At 38.8% G+C, this 21,590-nt stretch overlaps 1 pseudogene across 1 annotated transcript; it reads left to right on the top strand.

Annotated features, from left to right (window-relative positions):
* Positions 1 to 1,441: 1,441 nt before the first annotated feature.
* LOC308653076 (COP9 signalosome complex subunit 5-like) lies at positions 1,442 to 16,728 on the top strand (annotated as a pseudogene). Its single transcript has 3 exons — positions 1,442 to 2,015; positions 16,058 to 16,064; positions 16,186 to 16,728. The product of its transcript is annotated as a COP9 signalosome complex subunit 5-like (transcript).
* The last annotated feature ends 4,862 nt before the right edge of the window (positions 16,729 to 21,590 follow it).

Raw genomic sequence — 21,590 nt, 5'->3', positions numbered from 1 at the left:
TTTTTCACTGTGATGTCAATAGATTCTGCTATTGGAGTATCTTGGTTTGTTTGTGGTGATTTGTTCCTTTGTTTTTTCATGTTGTTTGTGTGTCCTCCCATCTAACAGTGTGGATCTGAGGCAGTAGAATTTCTACCCTGTGGACTTATGGTGTCCTTGAAGGTTTCCAGTCCCTCACTGTGTAGGGGGAGACAAATAATAACAACAATCAGTGTAAACAATATACAGCATTAAACCAAATAGTTCCCACCATGATGTCTACAATGTTGATCATCACAATAAACAGAAACTTGCTGGTCCACAATGGAAAACTGTACCCCAGGGATCTCCCCTGGATTCCACTTGTATGGTAGGGGACAAAATTATTATTTTTTTAATATTTATTTTTTAATTGTAGTTGGGACACAATACCTTTATTTTGTTTACTTATTTTTATGTAGTGCTGAGGATCTCACCCAGGGCCTCACATGTGCTAGGCGAGTGGTCTACCACTGAGCCACAACCCCAACCAGGGACCCAATTCTTAGTCCCCTATGTCATCGTGGACCCCACATTTCCTGGTCTCAGGTTGAATATCCAAACACTCTCTCCCACTCCCACTTCTGAGTTCCCTGCCAGATTCATCTCTTATAGCAAGTTCTGTAAGCAGCCAGATTGGAGGAGGAGGTAGAGCCGGTAGATTTCCAAGACCAGTTGTGCCCTGTGTAAACTCTTCACGTTTGATTTTTCTCCTGGTCACTTAAGCACACTCTCTGTCACGACAGTGTGTGCTTACTGGGCCTATATTTAGGGCCAAACCCAAGTGTGCCAGAAATCAGCACCCTCAGATGCTGGCCCCAGTGCTGCTGCTGCATAAGGGCTCCTTCCTTTGTTTTCTGCATGCTGCCTGGAGAGATGGTGGCTCCTTTCTGTGCATAAGGATGTTGTGCAACGCATTTTTCAGTTTTGTTGGGCAATGTCCTTGATCTCCAAACATTCCATACCCAGACATGCCTTGGTTCTCCCAAAAATGCAGGTTCCTTTAATTCCCTTATGACTCCACTATGCTCATAGAGGGACTGCTGTGGCTGGTGCTTCTGGCCCAGCTGTGGCCAGCTGTGCCACTGAAGAGTTTTTCCTTATTTTATTGTATCCAAACTCCTGTGTCCATGATATGCTTTAATGATCCAGTTTTAAATCCCAGTAAAGTACCCCCCAATTTTTGTTTGTTTGTTTGTTTACCCACCTTGCAGAGAAGCTGCCTGACTGCTTTCTTGGTTTCATGCCATGGAACATCCAGGAAAGTGACCTCCTCTATTCTGCCACCTTGAAAACACCCTAGTTCTTCAAATTTGATGGTCTTTGTACTCAAACTCTTTTTTCTTCTACAAGATTGATTTGACCAGGAGAGTCTAGTAAAAATTTGCACACCTGGTGGGGAAGGTTGGAAGCCCACACCTGGAAACTCAGTGAGGTCATGTTGCATTTTGTTTGTAGAAGTGACAACTTCTCCGATTCCTTGGTGATGGCAGTGTCTGGGAAAGGTATGGCCCAGAAAACCTAGGAATTGACCAACAACATGCAGGAAACCTAGAGTAGGGATGAAATCTACAAATACGACAAAAAAACAGCCGCAAGAAATCCTGGCAGCAAAACCCTGGACTAAGGATCACCATTACTTTAAATACTGCAAAATCTCACTTTGGCTCTACTAAAAATGGTGATGCATGCCAGATCAGGAAGCACCTTGGAAGTGATGAGTTTGATGCTAGGAAAGGTGGACGGTGAAACCATGCTCATTATGGACAGTTTTGCTTTGCTTGTAGAGGGCACTGAAACCTGAGTAAATGCTCAGGGTGCTGCTTATGAGTACATGGCTGCATATGTAAAAAAAAAAAAAATGCCAAACAGGTTGGTTGCCTTGAAAATGCAATTGGCTGGTACCACAGCCACCCTGGCTATGGCGCTGGCTTTCTGGGATTGACGTTAGTATATAGATGCTCAACCAGCAGTTCCAAGAAACCTTTGTAGCAGTGGTAATGATAGACCCAGCCTGATTTTTCTCTTAAAATTGGGAGCCATCTCTCCACAAAGCCATGAAAAGCTAATTTCAGCTTTTTTTTTTTTTTTCAGGTTTGAAGTTATTCGGCCCTGAGAAAGAGAAAATTGATATAACCATTCTCTGCTCCGTTTTTGTTTCATTCTGCTTCGGCTTTGTTTTATCCTATCTTATTGGGTTATGTTACCTTTATAGTAGATTAGAATCTAGTAAAAAACAAACTGAAAAACTGTTAAGTAAATTGTTAGAGGTCCAAACTATGGTAGAAAAAATGCTAGGTCAAGCAAAAGAGAAGGTCTCTCAAGCTAGTCAGACAGAGGAAAATTTAAAGAAAGAAAGCTTAGAGGAAAAACAGCCATCAGGTGGTGAATTACAACAGGAGGCTGCTACTAACTCCGTTCTATCACCAGAGGGCGTAATTCAACCAACAGCTCCATCTACAGCTGAGCGGCCCTCAACTCCCGTAGTTGATGGACGGAATTCTGAGGCAGGACCCCAAAGATTAGCATGCCCTGTACTTGAGCAGGCAGGAGGGCAACGAATTCACCGTGCTTTAGATTTCAAAACAGTAAAGCAATTAAAGGAGGCTGTAACAACCTATGGGCTGCAAGCTCCCTTCATGGAAAGCATGGTCGAATCTGTTACCAACTTGGACGTGACACCAGCAGATTGGGCTAACATGTGTCGATCTGTGCTAAATGGAGGACAATATTTGTTATGGAAGGTTGCCAATGAGGAATTTTGCATGGAGACAGCTAGGCGAAATGCAGAAGCCGGTTACCCTCAAAGAAATCTAGATATGTTATTACGAAAGGGACCTTATGAGGGTCAAAGACAGCAAATTGAATATGACCCTGGCGTATACGCACAAATTGCTGTAGATGCAGTTAGGGCATGGAAAACTTTACAGGGGCATGGAGATTTACAAGGTCAATTATCTAAGGTAATACAAGGAACTAATGAACCTTACGCTGAATTTGTAGATAGGCTTATTCAGACAGCCTCTAGAATATTTGGAAATACAGAACAGGCAATGCCATTTATAAAACAACTGGCTTATGACCAAGCAAATAGTTGCTGCAGAGAGGTCATTAGACCATGGAGACATGAAGATTTAAACACATATATTAAATTATGTAGAGACATTAATGAACAAGGGCAAGTCTTAGCAGCAGTACAACAGGCTTTAGATGCCAGGCCAAAAACATGCTATAATTGTAATCAAACAGGACATTTTAAAAGGAGTTGCCCCATAAGAGGAGGGTTTAACAAAACTAGGTATCAAAGGAATAGAATACCAGGTATTTGCCCACGATGCCATAGAGGGAAACATTGGACTAATGAATGCCGTTCTCAAACCACCATAGAGGGTATTCCGTAATCAAAAAACGGACAAGGACCAAGTGTTTACCCACGATATCGTGGAGAAAGGTATCAGGCTCCATTGCCAAAAAACAGACTAGAGGGCCCAATGCCCCAGGGCCCAAAACCACAAATATACGGGGCAATGGAGGAACCCAGCAGCACCATCAAGGTAGTGCCCAGGACGCATTATCCATTAAATCCCTCATCAGACAAACTAGAGGGAGCGCAGGGTTGGACATCTGCACCTCTGCCAGAGCAGTACTAACTCCAGAGATGGGAGTTCAAATCATTCCCACAGGAGTAAAAGGACCTCTTCCCCAGGGAACAGTAGGCTTATTATTGGGATGCAGTTCTTCTACACTAAAAGGACTTATGATAAGTCCTGGGGTAATTGATCCCGATTATGAGGGTGAAATAAAAATTATAGCTAGTTCTCCAAGAGGTATATCAGTAATTTCACCAGGAGATAGAATAGCACAGTTATTAATAATACCCAGCCTGCATGATAAATTTTCCAGTTGTAATGTAGAAAGAGGTTCCAAGGGATTAGGCTCCACAGGTGTAGATTGGGCTATGCTGTCTTTAAATTTAGATTCTCGCCCAATGCTAAAATTAAATATTCAAGGACATAACTTTAATGGGCTGCTGGACACAGGTGCTGACCTCAGCATCATATCTCGTCAAGAATGGCCAAAACATTGGCCATTACAACAAGCCACTCAAGCGCTTCGAGGCCTAGGAGTGGCAACAAATCCCATAGAAGTGCTATGGTATTAGATTGGAGGGATCCTGAAGGATGTGAAGGAATTATACAGCCCTATGTATTGGATCATCTTCCCGTAAATTTATGGGGACGAGATGTCCTAGATCAATTAGGATTGACATTAACAAATAACATCAATCCTAACGCGTCCACTACTAGGGCTAAACAAGGCATTAGGAAAGAAAAAAGATTAAGAGAACAAGAACAAGGTATGACAGCACCTATTCAAATAGATCAAGAAATAAATAGACATGGATTGGGTTTTCAGAAAGGGCCACTGAGACAATCAAAATTACTTAGAAATCAGAAAGACCAGTGTGGGTTCCTCAGTGGCCCCTGACTAAAGAAAAGATACAAGTAGCCCATGACTTGGTCAGACAACAATTAGCGGAAGGACATATACAACCTTCCGTATCCCCCCATAATACTCCCATTTTTGTCATTAAAAAGAAATCTGGTAAATGGAGATTATTACAAGATTTAAGAGCCATTAATAATGAGATGGTTATTATGGGACCTGCTCAATCAGGGATTCCCCAATTGTCTGCTTTACCAAAAACCTGGCATGTTTTAGCTATAGATATTAAAGATTGTTTCTTTCCAATTCCAATTCATCCCGAGGATAGTCCACATTTTGCATTTACTATCCCTGCACTGAATCATGAAGGTCCTGATCAGAGATATGAATGGAAAGTACTCCCTCAAGGGATGGCTAACAGCCCAACTATGTGTCAAATTTATGTTAATAAAGCAATCCAGCCACTTAGAAATCAAAATCCTGAACTACAAATATTTCACTATATGGATGATGTGTTATTGGCACATAAAGATAAAAACACATTACTAGAATGTTATGCCACACTTACAAACTTATTGAAAAATTATAATCTAGAGATAGCAATAGATAAAGTACAATTAAATCTTCCAATTAATTATTTAGGAGTTCTATTATCCTCAACCATGGTCCGTCCAACAAAAATTCAAATACGAGTAGATCAACTCAAATCACTTAATGACTTTCAAAAGTTATTGGGAGACATAAATTGGATAAGGCCTTATCTAGGCATACCAACAGGAGAGTTAGGACCTTTATTTGATATTCTAAAAGGTCCATCAGATCCAAATTCACCCCGCATGTTAACGCCTGAAGCAAGAAAAGCATTAAAAATCATTGAAACATATATGGAAAATATGCATTTGGATAGAATTGATATAAGTTTGCCTTTATTATTTATTTTACTACCAACAAAAAATATTTCTACAGGAGTATTTTGGCAAGAAGGTCCATTATTGTGGATACATTTATCTTATTCTCCTAATACTATTCTTACTAGATATCCTGAGGCTGTAGGACAATTAATACGCAAAGGAATAAAAGCAGCAAAGGGAGTATTTGGAATTTCTCCCAATAAAATTATTACTCCATATACTATGGATCAAATTGATGAGTTAGCCAATGAGTTAAATACTTGGGCTATAATCATGTGTAAAACTAGTGTTTCATTTGATAATCACTTACCATCTAATCCTTTGTTGTCTTTTTCGTCTAAGCATCCTGTAGTTTTTCACCAAAAATGACAAGAAAAATCCCTATCATAAATGCTCCAAATATATTCACTGATGGGTCAAACAATGGTACAGCAGCAGTAGTTACTCCTGATCAAACTTTTACATTTTTAGTACCCAAACAATCAGCTCAAAAGGTAGAGCTTAATGCAGTATTACAAGCTTTTATGATGTTTAAAGATTCTGTATTTAATTTATTTTCTGATGGTCAGTATGTAGTTAATGCTATAGTATCCCTTGAAGATGCTGGTAGGATTTCCCCTTCTTCTACTGTTTTCTCTTTGTTTTCCGGTATACAAAGTCTAATCTGGGACAGAAAAGATCCATTCTTTATAGGACATATCAGGGCACATACAGGATTGCCTGGAGCCCTTAGTATGGGCAATGAACTAGCAGATAAATCTACACATGACATACATATTTTCTCCACAATAGAAGAAGCTATAAATTTTCATAAAAGGTTCCATGTCAATGCTAATACTTTACAAAAGCGTTTTAAAATAACTAAAGAACAAGCCAGACATATAATAAAACAATGTCAAAATTGTGTGACATTTTTACCACAAGTTAATCTTGGAGTCAATCCTAGAGGACTGATACCTAACCATATTTGGCAGATGGACGTCACACACTTGCCAGAATTTGGAAAATTAAAATATTTGCATGTTACAGTTGATACTTCTTCCGGATTTTTGATGGGCTCCCTTCATGCCGGAGAAAAAACTAAAGATGTTATAGCTCATTGCTTACAAAATTTTGCCACTGTGGGCATTCCAAAACAGTTAAAAACGGACAATGGTCCTGGTTATACTTCCACCTCTTTTAAACAATTTTGCTCATCATTTGGCATTACTCACATAACAGGAATTCCATACAATCCACAAGGACAAGGCATAGTTGAAAGAGCTCATCAAACTATTAAAATGTACTTATCAAAACAAAAGGAGGGAATTGGAAAGGGGTATATATCCCCCAAAGATAAACTTAAAATAACCCTTTTTACTCTAAACTTTTTAAATTTGGATTCATCGGGACTTAGTGCTGCGTAAAGACATTTGTATCCAAAAAATGTACATAAGCCTAAGGTACTTTGGAAAGATATTCTAACAGGACAATGGAAAGGTCTGGATCCAGTGATAATCTGGAGTCGGGGCTCTGTCTGTGTTTTTCCACAGGAGGAACAGTAGCCGATTTGGATTCCAGAGAGATTAACCAAAACAATTTCTACAGAAAAAGAAGATGATTTGACTCAAATCCATAACAGCTGATATCCAGAACTCCAGCTTGGCTATTCTTACATCTTCGACAGTGATCAACCAGGATGCTTTTTTCAGTATCTATTTTATTATTGCTTTTCCCACATCATAAAGTTCCATTTTAATTTTGAGCTCATACAGACATAAATTAATGTTTTTCTGATCAGTTTTATTTTTTGACTATGGAGTTTTTAAACATTGCAATGGAGATTTCACCTAGATAATCTACAAGGCCTTTACTATTGTCTTATATGTTGTATGTTACGTGTGCACATTTCTGTTTTGTGTTGTATGTCTGTATGTGCGTATGTCCATATATCATATATGAGGAGTGCTCATAAAAATATGGATCCCAAATTTTTTTATTATTCACGTGATTTAATGGTTTAATTTAATTTGGGTAAACAGCTGTTGAAGACTGTTTTAATATGTGTACAAATAAGCAGGGTAACAGATCTGTTTGTTTACTTTCACCTTTCCTTTTCATTATATTTAATAATTCTGTTCAGGATAATGTAAATTGTTCTAAAAATTGTTTTCTTAATACCTGTTGAAATGTTACATTTTTTTTCTTCTCTTTTCTTAACATCATTGTCAATCCCTATTTTCATCCCAGTGCTGGTGAAGACAAAGATGAAACCAAACTACAACTTATTCAATAATTATCACAACAAACTGTATAAACTGATGCATCAATGAATAATAACTCAACAAGTAATGCTCAGTCACTGAGTCGATTTATTTTGGGAGGAAATGGACATATTGATAGATTCCTCCACTTTGAACTGCTTACAAAACTTGCCTGGACTATGTATCACTTGTATGAATTGTGCTCTATCTGTTGATACAGCGAATTATGGTGGTGCTGGTGTATCTTTGCTGTAGTGTCACCAATGATGCAATTTTTCCTAAAGAGCCGTCTATTGACTTGATGTCGTGGCATTTCTGTATCCTCCTCCCTTCTACTGGTGATGGTCTAATTTTGGGGGCCAACTGAGGTGAGGCAAAGAACCTCACCCCCCCACTGGTGCATAGGCCTATCCACAGGTATGGCTATATACTGGACTGGTAGTCAGTGACGGGTATGATTCAGTTGCAGTGGTATCAACCTAAGACAGGAGGCTGACGCCTAGAGGTCAGTTTTCCGATGACGGGTAAGAACCATATGTTGAATTGGACATACCTAACCGGCATGGTCCCTAGCCACATTGCCTGTTGCTTAATTAAACAGAAGGGGGCAGATGCTAGGAGCCACAAACAAATAATATGATGCATGGCACTTTCGGTTGTAAGGTGACGCCAGCTAGCCATTGAGATGATATGATTATGTTAAGATTTACATTCATATGGAAATTGGACTCCTGCTGTTCACCTTGGCCTTCTAGGGACTCATGGGACTCCTGGAGAGTTCCCATTGGTTGGGGAAGGATACTAGGAGGGAATTCCGGGGGAGGTCCGGCCCCCCAGGTTCCGGTAGACGCGTGCGTGGGTGGACCGGGGTTTGGCTTGCCGGCGCGTACGGAGTATTGGCGGCTTTTTCAAAAATAAAGTTTTGGGGAACTAGGAAGATGGCGGCGGGAAGTGAGTAAGCCGCTCCGTGCTCCGCGCCGCCGCGTCTGAAAAGATGAGGTAAAGATCATTAAAGGAGATCTGTTGACAAAAACCCAGCACCATGTCAAGAAAGGGGCCTAGGTGGAGTGAATCCGCCACGAATCCAGCCAAGGTGGAGGGAGTCCATCACGACTTCAGCGTGAGCAGTAAGCCTGCAGCCCCAGCTGCCCGGCTCCCTCGGCTCCTTCTCCTTTTCCTCTCCGCCTCTCCGCTTTGCTTCTCCCCAGCTGTCTCTCCTCCCAAGCTCAGTCCCTAAATCTAGATCTCAATTTCTTTCCCCCACCCCGCCCACTCTCCCGCGTGTCCGGTACCCGGCCCGCGCGGCCCCGAGGTACCGCCTCCCCTCCCCCAGCCCCCACCCCCTCCCCGGGGGTCCCGAAGGCCGCCGCCGCCGCCGCCGCCTCCCGCGGAGCACCATAGAGCAGACTCTTCACCGCGCGAGTGAGCTGCTGAGTTAAATGAAACAGCTGATAAGACGAGTGACAATTTAAAATCTAAGTGATCCGAGAACACACACTGAGCCCTGATCGGCTGAATCAAAAAACTCCCGTTCACCTGCTTCCCGCAGATAAATAGCTATGACTCAGCATTAATCCATCCGGCTGAAACAACTGGTCAGCCCTTCTGATCCTACGGAGGTAAATGCCAACCGAGCCTTCATAAGTAGTGGCCACAGGTTTGAAACGGGGCTTGGGAGAGACAGTAAGGACCCACCCGTTGCATTGGTCACCCGGCAAAGGGAAACGAACTGTCGCCATTTGCAAGAGACACCACTATGGCAGAGAACTGACGTCATCAGACTGCGGCAGAGGAGATAACTTCATTGAAACCGGCAGCTACAGGTGTGTAATTCCCTAGCCTTCCCTCTCCACACATCGGGGAAACCTTAAGGGCCCCTCCCAGCTCTCCCATAAGGGCCCCTCCCAGCTCTCCCGTGAGTGCTACAGCCAGCCCGAGGGAATCAGAGGTGGTGCGGGACTCGCGGCGCGGAACTACCGCTCCCACCAGGGCTGACTGCTGAGGTCTCTTGCACCAGCTACGGGGAAGTGGATACCGGAGGGCAAGTAAAATCCACTGAGGATTCTCAGCCCCAAGCTCTACAAACTTAGGGTCTGAGGGAATGGCAAACTGGAAGAGTGTGCCCAGTCGTTCATGAAAACAGGGCTCCCGGGAGCAGCAGACCTGGCGTGTAGCCAGTATTGTGGTGAGAGGGGCCTGGCTAGAGAAAAAGTGGGAAGTGACTAGACACAAGAGGAGGCCCTAGACACTCAGGACTGGAGACTCGCCCAGTCTGGGAGGAGCTGCTGCACAGTGATTGGTTCCCGCATATTGACAGGAGAAACTTGACCTGGTGGGCACAGCGCCATCTACTGGAAGAGAAGTTAATCAAACTCTAAGACTGCATTTATTAGGTTTTTTTTTTCTTTTTCTTTTTTTCTTTTCTCTTTTTTTTTTGATTTGGGTTTTTCTTTCATTTTCATTTTTCTTTCTTGTTGTTGTATTAATTTTTTTACAGAATTTTTTTTAAATTTTTTTCTTCTAATTTTAATTTTAATTTTTTTTAATTATTATTATTATTTTTTTTAATTTTTTTTTCTTTTTTTAGTTCCTATTTTTTCTTCTTTAGTCTTTTCATTTTTCTTATACCCCTTTCCTTGAATTCTACCTGCCTACTCTCATACTCTTTAGTGACTTCTTCCCTTCCCTTCTAATACCTTTCCTCCCAAGCATCAAATTAATTTATAGGAGTAAACAGTAACTCAGCAGTCATACAGAACAAGAAGTAACATGAGCAGCTTCAAAAAACAAGGAAGAAAAGGAGTACAAACAATGCAGGACAGCCTAAATATTCAGGAGGACCTAGAGTCATCAGAAAAATGGTCATATAAAGAACTCAAGGAACACCTTAGACAGATGGAATGGAACCTTAAAGAGGATACAAGACAGCAAATTCAAGCAGCGAAAGAACACACTGAGAATGAATTTCATAAACAGATAAAAGAAGAAGTTAAGCATCTTTATCAGGAGATAGAGATTATAAAAAATAATCAAACAATAATTCTAGAAATGAAGGAAACGATAAACCAAATTAAAAACTCAATTGAGAGTATCACTAACAGAGTGGTGCAAATAGAAGCCAGAACGTCAGATAATGAAGACAAAATATATCATCTTGAAAAAAGTCTAGCCAACTCAGAAAGGCTGGTAAAAAATCATGAGAAAAACATCCAAGAGTTATGGAATAACATAAAAAAACCAAACTTACAAGTCATCGGGATAGAAGAAGGTACAGAGATTCAAACCAAGGGAATGAGTAACCTGCTGAATGAAATAATTACAGAAAACTTTCCAGAAATAAAAAAGGAAACAGATATACAAATTGAAGATGCATACAGGACACCGAGCACACAAAATCACAGTAGACCAACGCCAAGACACATTGTTATGAAGATATCCAATATACAGAACAAAGAGAAAATATTAAAAGCTACAAGAGAAAGGAGACAGATTACATTTAGGGGTAAACCAATACGGTTAACAACGGATTTTTCATCACAGACACTGAAAGAAAGAAGGTCATGGAACAATGTATTTCAAACACTGAAAGACAATGGATGCCAACCAAGAATTCTGTATCCAGCAAAATTAAGCTTCAGGTATGACAATGAAGTAAAAATCTTTCATGATAAACAAAAGTTAAAAGAATTTGCAGCCAGAAAACCAGCATGGCAAAGCATTTTGAGCAAAAAACTACATGAGGAAGAAATGAAAAACAATAACCAAAACCATCAGTGGGAAGTGCCTCAGTAAAGACAGAGGGTGAGGGGAAAGATAATCATGGAGAAACAAACTAAATTTTTTTAAAAAAGGATAAACAATCAAACATGGATGGAAGTTCAAACCATGTATCAATAGTAACTCTGAATGTTAATGGCTTAAACTCTCCAATAAAGCAACATAGGCTGGTATCATGGATTAAAAAAACAAATCCAACAATATGCTGCCTCCAGGAGACACATCTGATTGGAAAAGACATACACAGGCTGAAGGTGAAAGGATGGGAAAAAATATACCACGCACACGGTCCTCATAAGCAAGCAGGGGTGGCCATCCTCATATCGAATAAAATCGACTTCAAGACTAAGTTAATCAAAAGGGATAAAGAAGGGCATTATATACTGTTAAAAGGAACCATACACCAACAAGACATAACAATTATCAATATTTACGCACCAAATAATGGTGCTGAGACGTTCATAAAACAAATTCTCCTCAAGTTCAAGAATCAAATAGACCACAACACAATAATTATGGGTGACTTCAACACACCTCTCTCACCATTGGACAGATCCTCCAAACAAAAGTTGAATAAAGAAACTATAGAACTCAATACCACAATCAATAACCTAGACTTAACTGAATTATATAGAATATATCAACCATCATCAAATGGATATACTTTTTTCTCAGCAGCACATGGAACCTTCTCAAAAATAGACCATATATTATGCCATAGGGCAACCTTCAGTAAATATAAAGGGGTGGAGATAATACCATGCATTTTATCTGGTCATAATGGAATGAAACTGGAAATCAATGATAAAAGAAGGAAGAAAAAATCCTACATCACATGGAAAATGAACAATATGTTACTGAATGATCAATGGATTACAGAAGACATAAAGGAGGAAATCAAAAAATTCTTAGAGATAAATGAAAATACAGACACAACATATCGGAATCTATGGGACACAATGAAAGCAGTTTTAAGAGGAAAATTCATCGCCTGGTGGTCATTCCTCAAAAAAAGAAAAAACCAACAAATAAATGTGCTCACACTCCAACTCAAAGCCCTAGAAAAGGAAGAGCAAAACAACAGCAAATGTAGCAGAAGGCAAGAAATAATTAAAATCAGAGCGGAAATCAATGAAATTGAAACAAAATAAACTATTGAAAAAATTAACAAAACTAAAAGTTGGTTCTTCGAAAAAATAAATAAGATCGACAGACCTTTAGCCATGCTAACGAAGAGAAGAAGAGAGAGAACTCAGATTACTAACATACGGGATGAAAAAGGCAATATCACAACAGATGCTACAGAAATACAGAAGACAATTAGAAATTATTTTGAAAACCTATATTCCAATAAAATAGAAGATAGTGAAGACATCGATAAATTTCGTAAGTCATATGATTTGCCCAGACTGAGTCAGGAGGATACACACAATCTGAACAGACCAATATCAATGGATGAAATTGAAGAAGCCATCAAAAGACTACCAACCAAGAAAAGCCCAGGACCGGATGGGTATACAGCAGAGTTTTACAAAACCTTTAAAGAAGAATTAATACCAATACTTTTCAAGTTATTTCAGGAAATAGAAAAAGAGGGAGCTCTTCCAAATTCATTCTATGAAGCCAACATCACCCTGATTCCGAAACCAGACAAAGACACCTCAAAGAAAGAAAACTACAGACCAATATCTCTAATGAACCTAGATGCAAAAATCCTCAATAAAATTCTGGCGAATCGAATACAAAAACACATCAAAAAAATTGTGCACCATGATCAAGTAGGATTCATCCCTGGGATGCAAGGATGGTTCAACATACGGAAATCAATAAATGTTATTCACCACATCAATAGACTTAAAGATAAGAACCATATGATCATCTCGATAGATGCAGAGAAAGCATTCGACAAAGTACAGCATCCCTTTATGTTCAAAACATTAGAAAAACTAGGGATAACAGGAACTTACCTTGACATTGTAAAAGCTATCTATGCTAAGCCTCAGGCTAGCATCATTCTGAATGGACAAAAATTGAAGGCATTCCCTCTAAAATCCGGAACAAGACAGGGATGCCCTCTATCTCCACTTCTATTCAATATAGTTCTCGAAACACTGGCCAGAGCAATTAGACAGACGAAAGAAATTAAAGGCATAAAAATTGGAAAAGGAGAACTTAAATTATCACTATTTGCAGATGACATGATTCTATACCTAGAAGACCCAAAAGGGTCTACAAAGAAACTACTAGAACTAATAAATGAATTCAGCAAAGTGGCAGGATATAAAATCAACACGCATAAATCAAAGGCATTTCTGTATATCAGTGACAAAACTTCTGAAACGGAAATGAGGAAAAACACTCCATTCACAATATCCTCAATAAAAATAAAATACTTGGGAATCAACCTAACAAAAGAGGTGAAAGATTTATAGAATGAAAACTACAGAACCCTAAAGAGAGAAGTAGAAGAAGATCTTAGAAAATGGAAAAATATACCCTGTTCATGGATAGGCAGAACTAACATCATCAAAATGGCGATATTACCAAAAGTTCTCTATAGATTTAATGCATTGCCAATCAAAATCCCAACGGCATTTCTTGTAGAAATAGATAAAGCAGTCATGAAATTCATATGGAAAAATAAAAGACCCAGAATAGCAAAAGCAATTCTAAGCAGGAAGTGTGAATCAGGCGGTATAGCAATACCAGATTTCAAACTATGTTACAGAGCAATAGTGACAAAAACAACATGGTACTGGTACCAAAACAGGCTGGTGGACCAATGGTATAGAATAGAGGACACAGAGACTAATCCACAAAGTTACAACTATCTTATATTTGATAAAGGGGCTAAAAGCATGCAATGGAGGAAGGATAGCATCTTCAACAAATGGTGTTGGGAAAACTGGAAATCCATATGCAACAAAATGAAACTGAATCCCTTTCTCTCGCCATGCACAAAAGTTAACTCAAAATGGATCAAGTAGCTTGATATCAAATCAGAGACTCTGCGCCTGATAGAAGAAAAAGTTGGCTCCGATCTACATATTGTTGGGTCGGGCTCCAAATTCCTTAATAGGACACCCATAGCACAAGAGTTAATAACAAGAATCAACAAATGGGACTTAATTAAACTTAAAAGTTTTTTCTCAGCAAAACACACAATAAGAGAGGTAAATAGGGAGCCTACATCCTGGGAACAAATTTTCACTCCTCACACTTCAGATAGAGCCCTAATATCCAGAGTATACAAAGAACTCAAAAAATTAGACAATAAGATAACAAATAACCCAATCAACAAATGGGCCAAGGACCTGAACAGACACTTCTCAGAGGAGGATATACAATCAATCAACAAGTACATGAAAAAATGCTCTCCATCTCTAGCAGTCAGAGAAATGCAAATCAAAACCACCCTAAGATACCATCTCACTCCAGTAAGATTGGCAGCCACTATGAAGTCAAACAACAACAAGTGCTGGCGAGGATGTGGAGAAAAGGGTACACTTTTACATTGCGGGTGGGACTGCAAATTGGTGCGGCCAATTTGGAAAGCAGTTTGGAGATTCCTGGGAAAGATGGGAATGGAACCACCATTTGACCCTGCTATTGCCCTTCTCGGACTATTCCCTGAAGACCTTAAAAGAACATGCTACAGGGATACTGCCACATCGATGTTCATAGCAGCACAATTCACAATAGCTAGACTGTGGAACCAACCCAGATGCCCTTCAATAGATGAATGGATAAAAAAAATGTGGCATCTATACACAATGGAGTAGTATGCAGCAATAAAAAATGACAAAATCATAGAATTTGCAGGGAAATGGATGGCACTAGAGCAGATTATGCTTAGTGAAGCTAGCCAATCCCTAAAAAACAAATACCAAATGTCTTCTTTGATATAATGAGAGCAACTAGGAACAGAGCAGGGAGGAAGAGTAGGAAGAAAAGATTAACATTAAACAGAGACATAAGATGGGAGGGAAAGGGAGAGAAAAGGGAAATTGCATGGAAATGAAGGGAGACCCTCATTGCTATACAAAATTACATATAAGAGGTTGTGAGGGGAATGGGAAAATAAACAAGGAGAGAAATGAATTACAGTAGATGGGGTAGAGAGAGAAGATGGGAGGGGAGGGGAGGGGGGATAGTAGGGGATAGGAAAGGTAGCAGAATACAACAATTACTAATAGGGCATTATGTAAAATTATGGATGTATAACCGACTTGATTCGCAATCTGCATTTGGGGTAAAATTGGGGGTTCATAACCCACTTCAATCTAATGTATGAAATATGATATGTCAAGAGCTTTGTAATGTTGTGAACAACCAATAAAAAAAAATAAAGTTTTGTTCCTTCTTGAGTGGCTCGTGATTCTGTGCCCAGCCAAGACATTGCCAACTATAAACTACTGCAAATTCTGAACTTGCTTGGAATGCCTGCCCGTGCCTTGAACTCACCCATGCCTGGCTCTCTGACCAGATAGCAGCCCTCTCTGAAACTTTAGTGACGCCTCACAAATCTTGGCCTTCCCTGGCCAGACAACCACCCTCTCTGAGGCTCCGATGACCTTCATAAATTCTTCATAAAGCAAAAATGTAAACTAGCCTTTTTTGTTATCTGTAACCCCCCTTTGTGTAACTTTCTGGGCTATAAAGCTGTGCTGTAAGAAAGCTGCAGTGCTGTCTTGTTCCCGTGATTTTTGTGGGGAGAGGCAGACCGGCCGGTTGAAATAATTTGATTTTAATTGGAGTCAATGGTCTTTTCTTGGGTCCTGGTCTAACAGTAATTGATCCAACAAGAACAATATCTGCAGGGAAAGTGAATCTTGGAGCCTTTGGGGCATACCCAAAGGGCTACAAACCTTCTGATGAAGGACCTTCTGAATATCAGACTATTCCACTTAACAAAATAGAAGACTTTGGTGTACATTGCAAATAATACTATGCCTTAGAAGTCTCATATTTCAAATCCTCTTTGGATCGCAAATTACTTGAGCTTTTGTGGAATAAATGCTGGGTGAATACACTGAGTTCCTCTAGCTTGCTTACTAATGCAGATTATACCATTGGTCAGGTGTTTGATTTGTCTGAAAAGTTAGAGCAGTCAGAAGCCCAGCTGTGCTGAGGGAGTTTCATGTTAGGTTTAGAAACACATGATCGACAGTCAGAAGACAAACATGCCAAAGCTACAAGAGACAGCTGTAAAACCATCATAGAAGCCATCCATGGATTGATGTCTCAGGTTATTAAGGATAAACTGTTTAATCAAATTAACATTTCTTAAACAGTCACTGATAGTACTTTTGCCTGAAAACTGGTATGTGGAAAAATACTCAAGTAATACTTTTAAAACCAGTTAACAAAAATCTGATTACAGTATAAGGTGTTCTGAAATGTTCTGAATATTAACATCCTGTAATTAAACTCTATAAAATGAAAAAAAAGATTGATTTGGCCAATCTAAATTCATTGCATTATCATATGAATTTTAAAATTAGCTTGTGAGGCTGGGATAGTGGCTCAGTGCTAGAGTGCTTGCCTAGCACGTGTGAGGCTCTGGGTTCGGTTCTTAGCATTACATATAATTAATTAATTAATAAAAAAGAAAGGCATTGTGTCCAACTACAACTAAAAAGAAGAAGAAGAAGAAGAAGAAGAAGAAGAAGAAGAAGAAGAAGAAGAAGAAGAAGAGGAGGAGGAGGAGGAGGAGGAGGAGGAGGAGAAAATCAGCTTGTCAATTTCCACAAGTGAAAACCCTGCTTACATTTTGATTGGGATTGTAACTCAGTGATAGAACACTTGCTTAGCACATGTGAGGCACTGGGTTTGAACCTCAGCACCGCATATAAAAAAATGAAAATAAAGGTATTGTGTCCATCTACAACTAAGAATGTTTTTAAAACATTTTTGATTGGGACTATATGAAATCCATAGAGCAATTTAAATTCAATTAACATTTAATTAGTATTGAGTCAATATATCATATTGCTTTATTTAAGTCTACTTTAAATTTTCTATCAATGTTTGGTTTTTTACCAGAATTTATTTCTGAATACTTAATTTTTTTGAGCTATTAAAAATGGCATTTAGCCGGGCACAGTGGTGCTTACTTGGAATCCCAGCACCTAAGGTGGCTGAGGCAGGAGGATAGTGAGGTCAAAGCCAGCCTCCGCAACAGTGAGGTGCTAAGAAACTCAATGAGACCCTGTCTCTAAATAAAATACAAAATAGGGCTGGGGATGTGGCTTAGTGGTTGAGTGTCCCTGAGTTCAATCTCCCGTACCAAAAAAAAAAAAAAAGGCATTTAACATTTTTTGAATTCTGACATTCATTGAGTGTATAGAAATACAATTGATTTTTGCATATTCAGTTTGCATCCAGTGACCTTACTAAATTTACATATTAACATAAGAAGGGCTTTTTTTTTGCAGGGGGCGGGAGGGTTGTTTGGATTTTCTAAATACACATTTGTAAATAATGATAATCTTATTACTTCTTTACTAAACTCTATATCTTTTATTTCCTCTTCTTGCCATATTATACTTGTGAATTTTTGTCATATGTTTTTAAAAGTTCCAAAACATATGAGGTGTTTTGTCATACTCTTTCTTGAACAAATTGTGTGTCATCAATTCTTAGGACTTTATTAAGCCTTGTTTATGATCTAATACATGATAATTTTTTGTAAGTATCACATATTTGCTTGGTTCCCAGATCCATGCACTCTAACTGTGGAGGAAGATGTACAATATCTCAGCTATTCGTTTATATGCCATAAATTGAAGGATTGCCCCTTAATTTTAAGCATGACTTCTTTGAACTGGCACCAGAACTGTGTCATGCACAGGTTATTCCACTTTTTAGTGACCCATCTACTTCACAGAGATGGAACAGATATAATACCAGTGGCATGAATTCTAGTGGTCTGAACTCATTGTCATCCTTTCTTTGCGGTGAAATCCGTCTCCCTTCCATGATTCAGAGGTCAAGATTCCACTCATTCCCCATAAGTGCCCCTATTTTAGTGTAATATACCTCATGGATTTGAGCATTTAGTTAGTGCTGAAACCCTTATATTCATATCCTAAGCCTAGTCTTCAGCCATATCTTCCTATAAGAAATAAAATGCATTTTTAAAGCTGCTATCAAAACTTTCTGACTGTCTGCATGAATTCTTATTCAATTATTTCATTTCTCCTTTTCTCTGTTTATGCTCTCTAGGGATATCAGAATAAATCAGATGACACATCATTGTTGTTGTAGCAATCAAGTTGCACAGCTACTTGATTTCCCAATACCTTGCCTTTCCATGTCATCAACAGCCACAGTTCAGTAATGTGACACTACTGCATGTCAAGGATTACTTATAGCCCCATCTCCCCTCTTATTCTTAAAATATTGCACAACCCATTCTAGGGCCTGATCCTATTTTAAAGATTCTGCTCTGATTTCTGGGTCCAGTCACAGTTTCAATAACTGTGCCAATCAGGGGTCAAGTGGCAAAAAAATGGTGCAGTCAAGTTGGGTAATTTGAAGAGAATTTTACAAAGGGTCTATTTGTTGAAAGGGCAATAGAGTAAGGCACACTATGAGGCACGGTGTAATTCTCCAGGACTATAAATAATAGTTTCATACTCAAGGAGGGAATAAGAAGGAACTGTCATTGTAACCTAGTTGAGGGAGTTACATAGCTATGGGAGACAAGATTGGGCAAAGATTCTGCTCCCCAGATGGTGGCAACCATGTAGGGAGATATTTAAGAGAATAGTTTAATTTCACTGTTCTCCTTCACTCAGTTTCTTGCCTGGGATCCTTAAACACAAACCCAAATACAAATACAATTAATATGGCAATAGAATCTACTGAGGTAAAATACACAGGATAGCCTCAGGACACACGTTAGAATGGAAAGGAATAAAGAGTAGATCTATAAGGTCAATGAGAAAATGTCCAGCAAAATATAAATTGTATCTTGAAGATGCTGAGCTTTCTTAAAGACATCCAGTGTACTTGTTGAGCAGTCAGCCATTGGCATACGTACAATATTTAAAACTATGAGTGTGGAAGGCCTGTGACTGAACCATGTTGTAATTAATATTGATCAGAGGAAGATGGACCTGTGGAGGAGACAGAAAAAGCAGTCAAGGATCTGAGAAGAAAATCAGAGAGTGACAAATCAGAATGGCAATTATCAAGAATACAAGCAACAATAAGTGTTGGCGAGGACAAGGGGGAAAAGGCACACGCATACATTGTGGTGGGACTGCAAATTGGTTCAACACTCTGGAAAGCAGTATGGAGTTTCCTTAGAAAACTTGGAAGGGAGCCACCATTTGACCCAGCTATCCCACTCCTTGATCTTTACCCAAAGGACTTAAAATCAACATACTACAGTAGCACAGCCACTTCAAAGTTCCTAGCAGCTCAATTCACAATAGCTAAACTATGGAACCAACATAGATGCCCTTCAATAGATGCATGGATAAAGAAAATGTGGTAAATATAAACAATGGAATTCTACTCAGCATTAAAAGAGAATAAACTTATGGCATTTGGAAGTAAATGGATGGAATTGGAGAATATCATGTTAAGCAAAGTAAGCCAATCTCAAAAAACCAAAGGTCACATGTTCTAATAAGTGGATGCTGATCCATAATGGGGAGGCGGGAAGAATGGAGGAACTTTGATTGAGCAAAGGGAAGGGACGGGAGGGAGGAAACATGGGGACAGGAAAGATGGTGAAATGATAGGAACATCATTATCCTAGGTAAATCTATGACTGCACGTATGGTACAACTCTACAACCAGAGAAATGGAAAATTTTGCTCCATTTGTGTATAATAAATCAAATGTATTCTGCTGTTATATATACCTAGTTAGAATAAATAAATAAATAAGAAAATTGGAGAATGATATAATCAAAGATAAGAAATAAGTGTTTCCAGAAGACGAAAATCCCCACTGCTCAAGCCTCTGATGGTCAAATAGGTAGAGTGAATGTCCATTACTTGTCCACGGTAGCCTCCTGCTATGGGATCCACATGGTGGAGGGTGCCATACACCATAAACACACACAGAAATTTCACTTATCAGTCAACACCCAGGGTCATTCCTGTACTTGAGAAATTCTTCTCCACTTTTCTAACCTTATGTTTTGAAACAAAAAGTGACTGTGAGAATTTGAATGTGAGAATTTGAATGTTTTACTGCTGTAGATATAAGACAAAAATACACTGCTTTATAATGCAGGATTTCAGCAGTAGAAATAGTTTGAAAACAAAGACAGATGGTTTGATTTTGACATTTATTTTAATTTATTTTTTCTTAAAATAGAATGGAAACCTTAACCTCCCTGTTCTCCTTCCCTCAAATTTCTTACATTTTATATAATTCAAATATAATTACATTTTAATGATTAATTTTTCAGAATCTTTACTTTTAATAGAAGACAAATTATGTAAATATCTTAATTTAACAATAGGATTAAATTGTTTTGCTAAAATAATAGCAGGAACAATAAATTTTATGACAAATACATTTTCTGAATTATGTCTTTATTATGCATTAGTAAGTAGTTGTTAAACATTGTTGTCTAATATTTTACCAACTTACATAAAACCACTTTATACATATTTTCTCTTTTGTCCTTATTAACTTATTTCTGTCAAAGAAGATGGAATGTATTTTATTCAACAATTGATAGTTTGATTTATTATTGAGCCATGAGAATTCTTTATATGTTCTAGTACATTGTCAGTTGTATGGTTTGCAAATATTTTCTCACTTTCTATGAATTGTCTTTTCATCTTTCTTGTGTCTTTTGAAGCACAAAAGTTTAAAATTTTGAAGTCTGATTTATTAACGTTTCCTTTGGTTGCTTGTGCCTTTGGTGTCAAATCTAAAAAACCATCACTTACTCAAAGACCAAGATGATTTATGCCTGTTTCTTCTCATGAGAATTTTATCACCTTAGTTCTATGACCCACTCTTGTTGAACGTGCGAAGAATAGGTCTAACTTTATGGTTGGCATGTGAACAGCTAGTTGTCCAGGCAGCATTTACTGAAATGACTCTTCTTTCTCCAGTAAATTGTCGTGACACTCCTGTTGGTATTCCTGTTCTTTTGATATAATTGGCTGGAGATGTGAGGGTTTATTTCTGGCTTCACTATTGATTTATATGTCTCATG

The sequence above is a fragment of the Spermophilus citellus genome (genome assembly GCF_964194105.1).
Source record: "Spermophilus citellus genome assembly, chromosome: 1".
In the NCBI taxonomy this organism is placed as follows: domain Eukaryota; kingdom Metazoa; phylum Chordata; class Mammalia; order Rodentia; family Sciuridae; genus Spermophilus; species Spermophilus citellus.
Note: the sequence above shows the minus strand (reverse complement) of the source record. Positions and strands in the feature narration are given on the sequence as shown.